The sequence below is a fragment of the Mus caroli genome, chromosome 5 (assembly GCF_900094665.2).
Source record: "Mus caroli chromosome 5, CAROLI_EIJ_v1.1, whole genome shotgun sequence".
In the NCBI taxonomy this organism is placed as follows: domain Eukaryota; kingdom Metazoa; phylum Chordata; class Mammalia; order Rodentia; family Muridae; genus Mus; species Mus caroli.
Genome location: NC_034574.1, coordinates 112,235,043 through 112,247,730, shown reverse-complemented (window position 1 = coordinate 112,247,730; position 12,688 = coordinate 112,235,043). Strand labels below are relative to the sequence as shown.

Below are 12,688 nucleotides of genomic sequence, written 5' to 3'. Positions count from 1 at the left end.
CTCCTCCTCCTCCTCCTTCTTCTCCTCCTTCTCCTTCTCCTTTTCTCCTTCTCCTCCTTCTCCTCCTCCTCTTCCTCCCCCTCCCTGATCCTCATCCTTATCTTCCTCTTCCTCTTCATCTTCTTTTTTTTTTCTTTTTTAAATCGGTCAGTGCAAACCCTGCAAGTTGCTGACATCCAGACTCTCCTCATGAGGTCTGGGTAACAAAAGAGACCATACTTAACAGCCGCTACCCCCAACCCCACCCCCAGTCCCTTCTGTGATGACACTCAGTTAAGACACACTGCTCTCTGGCCAGCTCCTGTCTCCTCCTGGACCCTTGCCCTCCACACCAGGCGTCTTAGGCTGATACAATAGTCAGCGGACCACATTACGGGGCCAACTCTGTCAGTCTCCACTTTGCCTCTATATGACCTTAACTCCGCTAATCTCCTGGACCCTGATCTCTTCTATTCTCTGCAGGAGACAAGAATATTTACCTGTAACAAAGCTCTCTGAGCCCCTTAGATAAAAAGCTTTGTGTTAACAAAGCTGAGTTGAAAGTGGATTCTTTTTGTAATGGACCAGCACGACAGCATGGGGTCTTCAGTGTTCTTCAGTGTCTCCTCCTCCTTCCCCTCCTCTGCCCACACTCTGGAAGGTGCCTGGTCAGCCCTCCCCACTCTCTCTGGGTTAATCCACTACTTCTGGGTTTACATAGGTCCTCCTTCCGCATTTGGGGGAGCCCAAACTTTCAAACTTCACAGTGATTTTAGTGCCCGGGTAATTATTTCCAGGAAGCAGCTAATAATTCCATTCACTAGGCTGTTAACACCAGAAAGGTACTTCACTATTTATGATCTACCAAGCTGGCATTGTCTGGGGAGGGGGAATGGGACACACATAGGTGGAAAGAAAGAAAAAAAGAATGGCTGCAGTGCCACCTTTAAGCAGAATCCACATTAAGGAGGTAGGTTTAGCTGGGACACCACGTGACTTCCCAAACTTGGACTCAGGTTTGTGACTGCCACGCTGAGGATTTTCTTGAGACATTGTTTTGTTTTGTTGTTGTTGTGGGGTTTTTTTTTACATGTAGGTATCTCCAGGTGTGGGATTCTCTCGGGGACTGGAGTGGGGCAAAGGGACAGTTTGCTTCGCTGCTCAGTTACTCCTACTAAGCAGCTGGACCCTGTGACTACGCATCTGAAACCACACTGAGAGCAGGGGTGCAGGGTGACAGACGTGAAGCTGCAGTTTCTTATAGATGCTAATTTAGACATTAGTATAGCCCCAGCTCAGAAACAATGTGAATCTACACACACACACACACGCACACACATGCACACACACACACAAATGCACATAAGCACATACACACACATACAGGCAAACACATACACACACATGCACATGCACATACCAGCACATGCACACATGAACACACACACACATGCACATGTGCACACACACTCACAGGAGCACCCACATGCACAGGCACACATATTCTCACGTTCACACGCACACCCACGCATATGCATACACGTACAATGTACATGCATATACTAGCACACACACGTGTGCACATGCACACGCACATGCACACACGCACACGCACATGCACACACGCTCATGCATGCTCCAAGGAAGGGGAACAAAGGGAAAGGAAAGGAAAGGTAACTTCTCAGCTAAAGGCCAGGGAGAGATCAGAAGTCCATGCTACCTGACTCTAGTGCTCAAGTCAAAGAGAACTGTATGAGACTACAATCCTCCTCTTGGAAACAGAGAAGGATGCTAAAGAGACACAAACATAGGGCATCTTTTTCTCCCTGCTCACCAAGTCCTGCTTTGGCCTGGAGCCCTGTTGACCTTCTCTGCCCCATGTCTCTCTCTGCACAACAGAGACCTCCTTAACTGCCCCCAAGTGGCAGCAAACATGGCGGATCCTCCTTGCCCTAATGGAGGATGAAATGAGGCAAGAATTATAGAGAGGAGAGAGCCATCCACAGGGCTTCTTCAACCATCTGCCTGAAGTATGAAAGAAACTAACCAAGTCTGTATGAAGTCCTTGGCATGCTCTCAAACAAACCATGAATGAAATCAGAGTCACAGGGGAGGAAGGTGGGGGAGCAATCTCTGAGAATTAAGCTATAGAAGAACATACCACCCAGGCTTCCTATTGGCCTCTAGGTAGCACACAGGATACTGTGTTGCCAAGGATTTGAAAATTCAATCGCTGTTCAAACCGGAGCGCACAGAAGTCAGCCAGAACCTAAGCAGTTTGGCTACTTGCAAAAAAACAGGAGATTGAAATTAGAACTGCAGATGTACAACTTTCTACTAAAAATGTCTAGAGTGTAGCACAGAATTGCTCCCGATACCCAAAGCAGGAGAATCTCAAGTCAAATAGGAAACGACAACCAACAGATGTCAAGCCCAAGAGGACACAAACCCTGGGAAGTTACTTGATGTGAAGGAAGCAATGGAAGGTTCAGGAAAGAGATAGAAGACCGGGAAATGAGCTGGATGGGAATTGAGTGGTGGTAAAAAAAAAAATACTACCCTGAGCAAAAAGCCCAAGGGACGGGTTCTGTGGGCATAAAGAAGCAGGGGCCTTGAAGGCAAGTCCACAGAGGCAATCTAAACAACAGAGAGATTTTTCCAAGAAGGAATAAAGTGTTGAGAACCTTCTAGATAACAACAACAACAACAACAACAACAGAAATCTAATGTCAGGTTCATTCAAAGTTCCAGAGGAGAGCATGAAATTGAAAATAATTTTTTTGAACAAACTAACAGAGGACAAATCCCATCAGTTTGGAAAATGATGCAAATCTATGTTTTTGAGTGTTGTAAACTCTGCTTTTGAAGAGTTAACAACCAAGGGACATCTTCATCAGAACAGCTATAATTATTTGCAAGAACTCCCCTCCCCCAGGTTGAGCCAGTTGACTGTTGATGTTCCTCACAAAGGGTGTGGATGTGACAGGTAACTGGATCCTAAGATTCTAGCTGTTCCTCCTGCTCAGTTATATTGTAGCTCTAATCCTAATAGCCGTTGGTCTCAGGATCCCCAAAGGTACTGTAGTATATAGACTATTGATATTTAACTGAAGGGAAGACTCTATGAAGCTAGGGGAAGGCTCGATCCATGTTGGGGTGAGGCTTTCTGGGTATGGCTGTTCTGATGTCACCTATACTTCAGAGAGTACTCCCTCATAATGCTCCATAGAGAGGCCTAACAGACTCATTGTCTTCTCAAGTTGGACTTTAGCAGAATAATATTTGGGGGACTTATAAGAGCTGGGTAGTGGCCCAGGAAAGGAATTCCCAAAACCTGAAGAAATACAGTGAGCCTCAAACATAAATAATATAACGATGTACCTACAGACACGTTGTTGTCAATCTTATAATACTTAAATGCACACACAAACAAAGAATTAAAACAGCCAGGTAGAATCTACTTCTTATGCACTGGGGTGGGAGTGGGGATACCCAACTGATGCAGACTTCTAAAAATCAAAAATTGTGGAAGACATAAAGAACTGTCACATTTGTAAAGAAAAGACCTAACAACTATAAATTCTATATACAAAGAAATAATATGTATTCATGCCTGGAGGAAACAATAAATATTTATACAGAGATCCCTCGAAAATAACATAGATATGTGAAGGTGGAATTTAAAAAAAAAAGTTAAATGGTCTACAAGAAGACAGGGAAAGAAAACCAGGAGTAAAAAGCAGAGGCAACAGGTAGAATAGCTGCAACAAAGTGTCAGACTCAAATCTCATGATATGAAAATAATTGCACTAAGTATAAGTGGCCTAAACACACCAATTAAATGGCAGAGACCCACTTTGAACATCATGACGGTGAAGTGAGTTATACAATTCTATCCAAAGAAAGCAGTAATGACTACATACCTATGAGAGAAAGTGAATCCGGAGCAAAACAAATGTGACCTAACTTATTGTTGAAATGGGCACTTCAAAAGATGAGTTTTGCATGGTAGCCCACAAAATTTAAGTATCTCCCGTGTTTCTTCATAAACTCTAAAGTGCCCCTGCCTCTTTGTGAATTCTTCAAGTCCTTGACACCATTAGGGAACTAATTTCTAGAGCCAAATAAACTTCATAGTTCATTAAGTTAGCAGACTCGGTTGGCTTTCATTCTTTCGGGGAACACGAAGAGGCTTTCAGATGAGGATATCACAGACAATGGGCAAATGAGGCTCACCGCCCAACACTGCTGGTAGGCATTTCCCTCAGCGTCTTCCAACCCTGTCTCCTTTTCTTTTTCTCTGTGATGTACTCATCTGTAGGTTCCTGAACTTACGGTTTTCAAATACACTCATCTTATTCTGACAGTCTTTGGGGAGGGGATTAGACAAAAGGTCTTGTGGAGGGAAGCCATCCCTCCATCTCCAAGATGCGTCCCCAGCCCCCTTTGACATTTTGAGATAGACACCATTGCCAAGACAGGCCACAAACCTGCACTCTATTGCTTTAACCTTCCAAGTAGATGAGATTGCAGACACACAAACACCAGGTTTGGCTCCAGCAGTCCTTGAGTTTGTTATTTCAGCTGACCAGCTCTTCCTTTGGATGTTGACTTAAAAGTCACCCATTAATGAATTTTTTTCTGAATTTTCTCATTTAAAATTACCTTCCATCATTCACCCAAGTCCACAATTTATATTTTCCCACAGCTCTTACTACCATGCGACAATACTTATGTGTGCTAATGTGGTATCTCTCTCCCACACATATATAAGACTGACAAATCTAGAGGGGTTATAAAATGGACCCTGTCCAGTACTGTTACCCCAGCAGCTAGCATGTGCTATATAGTACTAGTTCAAGAAACGCTTGTAGAATAAATGTTGAAAGTGGGGAAAGCGCCTCCAAGGAAAGGTCATTAGTTGTTACAATTTTACATATAGGCTGAAAAGTATCCATGCGTAAGAGAACAGGAGATAAAATCAATTATTTCTAATCATGAGTAATAGCAAAAACAAATAGGCACATTCTATGGTTGCTGATGCACTTCCCCTGTTACTTTTTTGCTCATTAATTTGATATTGGTATATTAATAATAAAACCTTGTTTCTCTGTAATGGTTTTCCTTTTTTTGTTGTTGTGATGTTATATACCACATGTGCAAATAGTATAGCCTGATTGTATCTTCATCATCTTCACTTCATCACATTTGCTGTGGTGCATTCTTTGTCTATAGCAACATGCCAGGATGTTCCATATGCATAAATTGAGTCAGTGAAACACTAGACAGCCACAGGTTGTGAGTAATCACCTGTTGGCTCTTGGAAGGAAGGAAGGAGGAAGAAAGGAAGAGGGAGTATGACATAAAGGAAGGGTGAAGGAGGGGTAGAAGAAGGGGCTTTTCTGTGCTGTACCTGTCACCCAGCTCCTTCATTGTCTTCACATCTGAGACATGCCCCTCCCCCCTCCCCGCCCCAGCATTTGCATCTGCATGCATGCACCACTCCAACTGTGCTGTGCTGCTATGACAAAACACCACAAACCAAAATGAAGAGAGAGTTTAATTCACCTTAGGATTCTAGAGGGAGAGTCCACCCTGCTAGGGGAACCATGGCAACAGACAGTGGAGGCAGAAAGATGAGCAATCACATCTTCAACCACAAATAGGAAGCAGGAAGAGTAAAGTAAACATGGTGTAAACAGTTAAAGCCGACCCCAAGTGGTGTGCTTCCCCCAGCAAGGCTCCACTTCCCAATGGACACATAAACTCCCTAAACAGCACCTCTAATTGGAAACTGAATGTTCATCTTTCTCCCTTTGGTGTACTCTGACCTGTGACTTCATCCCCTCGCCTGCCAAATGAAGAATTAATCTCTTTAGTTTAAAGATGAAGCTACAGCTCAGGAAGGTTTGATAACCTGCTCAAGGCCACACAGTTAACCAGAAACACCTTTGGGGGAGCCCTCGTCAGGTCAATTCCTCATGACCAGCATTCCTCCACTCCTTTTCCACTGCTCCATCCCTACTACCTTTGAAATTGAAGTCTTAGTTTCCCCCTTAAATGAGTAAGTATCAGAGACCATGGAATCCCTGGTTTTATATTAACATCTATCTATCTGTCTGTGTGTCTATCCACACACCCACCCACCCAGCGACCCCACCCAAGTATGTATGTATGTATGTATGTATGTATGTATGTATCATCTATCTATCTATGTATTTATCTATGTATCTATGCAATTCTGTATCTATTTATCTTATCCATATATCTATGCATGTCTGAATCTATTATTCTATCTATCTATCTATCTATCTATCTATCTATTATTCTATCTACATATCTATGTATCTATGTATCTATTATTCTATCTCTCTATGTATCTATTTATGTATCTAGCGATAATTCTCTCTCTCTCTCTCTCTCTCTCTCTCTCTCTCTCTCTCTCTCTCTCTCTCTATCATGTGTGCATGCCCATGAGTGTACCACAGTGCACATGTGGAGGTCAGAGGATGACTTGTGAGAGTCAGTTCTCTTTTTCTATCATGTGCATCCTAGGGGAATTGAATTCAGGTCTTCGTTCTTGACTGCAAAGTGCCTTTACATGCTGAGCCATCTCTTGAGCCCCTTTATTTTTAACACGCAGATACAAATTGCTGAGCACAGTGCTCAGCACGCAGCAAGCACTCAGTCAACATTCTTGATTGTGATTGCCCAGACTGACAGCGAGCATCCATCCAGCGCTGGCCTCCTTTCTCCGGGTCTCTAACTTGCGGGAAACCTCATCAGAAGGGGCATCTTTAACTGAACAACTCTGAGCACTACCTCTAAATATTTAATGAATTCCTGAGGCTCTTGGAGAGTGGAGTGAGAAACGTCCTGTAAAAATCTATTAGTGCTAATAAAATACCAGCCAACAGGCTACCCATTACCAGCAATTAAAGTTTCTAAGAAGGTCAAATAACCCTCTGCAATGATTTGTGTGTATCCCTCTCTTTGTTTTATGTAAGCAGGTATTATTTTTCTGTTTAAGGTCCTGGCCCCTTGGTCCATGCTCTCACCCAGTTCCAACTGATGTTTTCAGACACTGAGGAGGCATCTGTAGTCTCCACTCAGGCCTCACGGTCCCATCAAGAACCCAGTGTAGACATGTGGATCCCAAGCTACAAGCCATGCCTCCGATATTAAGAGGTGCTGCAGACAGCACAGCTGGAGGAGGAGGAGAACCACATCTAAGCATTCTGACGTCAGACACGAAGCTACAGGATTCACAGTTTGCTCTGTTGGGTTTCAGTCTTGTTTGATCTGGAATTTCCTCACTGTTTCCCCCGATTCCTCCACTTTGGGAATTATAATGTATATTCCGTGCCATTGTATGTTGAAAATATATAATTTATTTGTTTATTTATCTACTTATTTATTTATTTACTTTTGATTTTTCAGGGAGTTATAATTAAGAGATGGCCTTGAGTCTCAGGAAATACTTCGGACTTTTAAATAGCAGTGAGACTATGAAGGAGTATGGGGACTTTTGAAGTTGGAATAAATGCATTTTACATTATGAGATGGCTACTAGTCTATGGGGGCCAGGGCATTGAATGTGGTGGTTTAAAGGAAAATGCCCACCCCTTCACCCCCCCTCCCATCCCGCTCATATAGTTGAATGCTTGGTCTATAGCTGTTTGGGAAGGAGTAAGAGGTGTGGCCTTGATGGAGGAGGTATGTGGGGGGCATGGGTTTTGAGGTTTTGAAAGCCCACACTACTCTCAGTTAGCTTTCATCGCCTGGTGATTCTTTCTCAAGATGTGAGGTCTTAGCTGTGACTCAAATGTCAGGCCTGCCTGTCTGCTAACATGCTCCCGGCCATGAAATTGTAAGAAGCCGATAAAATTTTTTTCTATAAGTTGCCTTGGACGTGATGTCTTATCTCAGCAATAGAGAAGCAACTAAGATGTTCACAGAAAAGTTGCAACAGCCGGAGGTTTGGGAGGACTGTGGAGAACAGGACTTTCCTTTGTACACGTAACTCCCAGCGTCTGCAGATGCTTTGTGCACAAAACCTATACAGGATCAAGCCAGCCCAAATCCTAGCACAGAGAGGAAAGGGAGTCATAAAATCCCACTGCTGGGTTGAAATATTGACAACTGGAGGCAACCAGGAAAGGAGGAATGCCAGTTTTCATCAGGGATGAGGACCCTATAGGTTGTCCACACACACACATGCGTAGCGCAGCAGCACCATGCCACTTAGTGGGCTTAGGAAAACAAAACTAAACAAAACAGTGCATGAAGTGATGGAGAGAATATGGAAAGGATCAGAGAGGAGAGGGTGTGTGTGATTTGCTCAATGCACACTATACACATGTGCGGACGTTTCAACCAATAAAACGGACAGTCCCAAAGGATACCTTCTGACTGGGAATCCCTTGCTTGTACTCGAAGAAAAGGATGAAAAGAATCTCTCTCTCTCTCTCTCTCTCTCTCTCTCTCTCTCTCTCTCTCTCTCTCTCTCTCTTATTGGTAAGCATTGGGAAGAGAATCCACATTAAGATTCTAGGTTGTCAGCTTGACCCATTTGAAAAAGGGGAACTCAAATGCTGACTCTCGTCCATCAGATTGGCACGTGCTGGAAGCCCGTGGTTTGTGCAGCTGCTGGGTGACAGGCTTTTTCTAGGGAGACAACACACACACACACACACACACACACACACACACACACACACACTTGCTCACCTCAGAAAGGAAGACCACAACAGATCAAAGCTATGATTTTCCAATCACATGTCCAAATTGGTGAACTAATGAGTTTTGTTGAGCTTACTTACATGAGCAGAAGTGACTCAAAGACAGTTACATCACCAGAGCCCACACTAGCATGAATGACAGCTCACCAAAGCTGGGAAGTTGGAGCACAGGGCAGCTCAATCCCTTGTAGAGAGTGCTTTCCAGGAGTGTCAGTTGGCTTGAGCCTCTTCTAGACAGCTCCATTCTCACTTCTGTCCATACTGATTGGTCACAGCCTACATCTTACCCTTCCTCAAATGCAAAAGGGTCTGGATGTGTCTCTTCTTAGCATGGAAAAGAGACCCAGACACTGGTGATGGCAAACGGTGCTGGTCACCACACTCAATCAATATTTACTTAATAAGAGCTTGAAGTGATGGCTCCTCGGGTAAGAGTACCCACTGTTCTTGTGAAGGACCAAAGTTCAAGTCCCCACACACTTTATCAGGTGGTGCACATCTAGTTGTCCCTCCAACTCCAGGGAGAATCTTACAACCTCGTATAATATCCATGAGCAACTACCTTCCCATGCCCACGCCCACGCCCTGTGTGAGAGCCCAGGGTAGACAAAGCAGGTAGGGAGTCGACAAAGTCTGGGGCTGTCTCCTCCATGAGGCAGGGGCATTACTTTGTTTACTGCTGTGCCCCCAGTGCTGGCACAGGATGCTGCTCACCAAATGCTTGCTCACTGAACAAATGCAGAAATGAACCACTGGAGATGCTAGTGACCTTTCTCATCTCTGTCACAAAATACTCAGCAGATGCCCCCTCCCCATTAATCAAGAGGGAAAAAAATCTTTCTTAAAAACTGTGCTCAAGCCGGGCAGTGGTGGCACACGCCTTTAATCCCTGCACTTGGGAGGCAGAGGCAGGCAGATTTCTGAGTTTGAGGCCAGCCTGATCTACAGAATGAATTCCAGGACAGCCAGGGCTATACAGAGAAACCCTGTCTTGAAACAATACAAAACAAAACAAAACAAAACAAAACAAAACAAAACAAAACACAAAACAGAACAACAACAACAACAAAACCAAAAAATGCTCAATACACTATGACTAGAGGCTGATCTATTGGAACCCTTGCTATACCCTAGCTATTGGTCTACGTAGCAGATTGTCCAGATACGTCCCTTAGTGTTCAAAGAGACCCTCTGCAGTACATGCAAGTGTGGTTCCCACTGTGCAGAACAGCAACAAGAGGCCAGAGAAGCTAAGCCACTTATCTGAGTTCACACAAATGCTTCAGATCCACTCATTTAGGCCCTCTAGCATCCACTCCCCAATGCAAGCTGTCTGTACCTAGGTTGGCATATCAGCTCCTGACCAGGTATGCACCAGACGGAACATCCCATGCACAAGAGTCACTGGGGAAGGAATGGCTAAGCAGGACATAACTGTTTTTTTTTTTTTTTCCTGAGGGTCTGTGACAGAATGATTTGGGGTAAACAGATGTAGTCTGAGATGTTCGTTGAGTTCGACCCTGAAGCAGGAAGAGCTCCTTACACCAGCAAATGGAGGGAGCAGACAAAGCCTGAGACTGTCTGCTCCATGAGGCAGGGGCATTGCTTTGTTTATTGCAGTGCTGGTACAGGGTGCTACTCACTAAGTTGGCTTGCTCAGTGAAGAAACAAAGTGAACCACACGAGAGGGTCGATGACCTTTCTCATCTCTGTGGCAAAAGCAGGGCAGGAACAGTGTGCAGTGGTTTGGTTCCTCGCACATGGGAAGAACACTATGGTTGTGGGAGTGTGTTGCAGCAGAGCCTCTTTTTCCTCTGGCAGATGGAAAGCCAGGGGTGAGTTTCAGGAAGCAGAAAAGGAGAAGAGACTCCTAAGGACCCATCTGCAGGATCCTATTTTCTCCAGGTAGGTCCCACCTCCTAAAACGTTCCCCAAACCTCCCTCAAATAGCCCCACCAGCTGGAAAGGGGGGACTCCACCCAGCAGCCTGTGGCAAACACTTCAAAGTCAGACCGCAGAACCAGGATGTGGTGGAGTACAGTCTCAGTGACTCCAGCTGTCATGATCTGACCATATTGGAGAACGTGGGAGGGGAGCCATCTTGGATTAGCTATTAGCAATATACAGAAACTCCCATCTCAGGTTTAAGCTGGCACACAGAGGCATCTAAATTCCCAGGCGGGTATCTTCCTGGGGACCTGTTAAGCTGTAAGAAGGCCAGGCTCCCTCATGGGCTTTTCTTCCTCTTCAGGTGCAGGATCGGGAGGGGCCCCCAGCTGTTTCTGATCACAAATCCTTCGGTTTGGGAGATGGCAACAGATGAATGGGCTGTGGAGGATGGACCTGAGAAGATGCCCCACTTGCAAAGCAATTGCTGGGGCTTCACTGAGACAGAGGAGTGGAATTTTATCTCTGCCAAATCCCCCAAGCTTAGAGAGAAGACTTCATTCTCTTTGCAGAATTTATTTTGCTAAGCCCTGGCCTTCTCCAGCCACGCAACTCTATGAAAACGGTAATGAACATCAGATGGGGGGGCGACCTCTCCTCCCCTTTATTTTAATGGGGGTTGGATTTACAACGTCCTTTTAAAATATAATCTACTTATTTGGTCACTGGTGTTTTGGAGGCCTTCTCGGGGAAGGGAGCTGTTTTCATGTTGGCGTCTTGGTGTATGGGCCTCTCTTGGCAGATCTTTTGTGGATGATGTAAAGGCTAAGACATGTATCTAACACAGACACACACACCATTCTTCAGCTCTGGTTCTCATGTGCATGAACCCATCATACATAAGGCCTTTGAGGATCTGGTCTCAACTGTATCATGCCCAGTAGGGCAACAACCAAACACTGAACTTTTGTTTGAGATGTGACTTTGCCCCAAAGTGCACACGTGTTGCCTTTAAGGGCATCACTGAGCTGTGGGATGTCACTGGGAAGGACAGTACTTGCACAGGGCGGAATGTGGCTAGGTGTACAGATAGGTAGGTGCAGAGAGCTGAATCACGAACTTGAAGTCCTGCGTGGAGACTACAAGTCCATGTCTCAAAGAACAAATGGAGCGAGGCCATGATATCAGGTAACATGCGAATGAATCGATCACGTCAGCTCACATGCAAGATATCATGAATCTAATGTGTCAGCTAACATACATGAGGTCATGAATCCACCCTGTGAGCTAACATACATGATGTCATAAATCTAACATATGTGATGTCATGAATCTACCATGTCAACTAACAGTGTTGTGAACTCATGATACTACTTGTCAGCTAACATGCCATGAGGTCATTTCCAAATTCTGTGACAACATGCCCTAGATTATGCCCTAGGCAGACAGTGATAACTGATTTGGCAGACATTACTAATCACACATGAGCAGCAGAAGGTGCAATACAACCCACTTGGTTTCCTCAATTTTCATCTACTTAAATGAATTATTCTTGAACACTAACTCTGTCAAGTGCTACATCTCCAAATGTAGTGGGAATTGAGGTCCTCAGGGCAGGTAGTCGCTGAGCCCAGATGTCTGCCCACCGGGTCTACTGTGCCTCTGAAAAGAGGCCATGTCCTCTGAAGAAAGGACAGCAGAGCTCTAGGAAATGGCACCCCATCTCCCCCATTTTCTTCTTCTTGCAAAAAGAGCAAAAAGGAACACCAACCAGAACCAGCCAAGAGCTCATTAATACACTTGACCTTCAGAGGAAAATTAATTCCAACTTCACACCTACCGGCTGTGTTGCTCAGCTCTGTCAAAACATTGGCATCATTAGGGTGAGGCTGACAAGGCTTTAGGGGACAAGGAGTCTGCCACCTCTCTTTGCTGTGCTGAGTTAGTAGGAGCTGGCAGGAAACACAGAGCTGCCTGGCCTGTCAGAGCCCTACATGGATCAGGCCTTCCTCTGCTGCCTCTGGGTATTGGTAACCCTGTCACTGGTCTATGAGTCTCACCAGGCTCACCATGCAGGCTGC

The 12,688-nt window shown here is 44.9% G+C and overlaps 1 long non-coding RNA gene across 1 annotated transcript in view; it reads left to right on the top strand.

The window, feature by feature from the left end:
- The window catches only part of LOC115031083, a 23,755-nt gene extending 12,530 nt beyond the window's left edge, over positions 1-11,225 (top strand). Inside the window, exons 2-3 of the long non-coding RNA XR_003836651.1 lie at positions 10,542-10,625; positions 10,972-11,225. This is a non-coding gene — a long non-coding RNA (uncharacterized LOC115031083). The remainder of the gene's footprint in view (positions 1-10,541; positions 10,626-10,971) is intronic.
- Positions 11,226-12,688: the final 1,463 nt, after the last annotated feature.